Here is a 502-nt window from a genome sequence, read left to right as displayed (position 1 = left end):
ATATGTAGGTAACTTTAAAGTTTAGTCTACACTAATCCCAGTTCACCGGAAACTTACTTTAATGTCTTTCGGGAGGAGAGAGTGAATTTACGTGTCGTAAACCCCACAGGTCGGATTCAGCGTGAACTAACATGGCGGCACCCATCACCCGCTATAGATCAACTAACATGGTCATTATAAAGATGTTTACACTACCAAATACATTTACTTGCACGTATCTGAGAATCGGAATATCAGATATTTCTTAATATAGTGAACACGTCAGTGAATATATTGAATAAAAAAGGAAAAAACGAAATAAAAGCGATGCATGTGTCATACAGCGCTATTGTTGCTGCGGTGTGTCACGTGACAAACATGACGCATCTCCATTGAAACAGTAAAACGATACTTTCTAAAATAACGGTTGCCTAAAAAAACTCACGCTGGGGGCTCAGTATATTTTAAACTCATGTGCGAAAAGGTTAAGATTTCAGTTTAAGAAAAGTTTTTAACATTTTTT

The sequence above is a fragment of the Sinocyclocheilus grahami genome, unplaced genomic scaffold (genome assembly GCF_001515645.1).
Source record: "Sinocyclocheilus grahami isolate Dianchi unplaced genomic scaffold, SAMN03320097.WGS_v1.1 scaffold4532.1, whole genome shotgun sequence".
Taxonomy (NCBI): domain Eukaryota; kingdom Metazoa; phylum Chordata; class Actinopteri; order Cypriniformes; family Cyprinidae; genus Sinocyclocheilus; species Sinocyclocheilus grahami.
Note: the sequence above shows the minus strand (reverse complement) of the source record.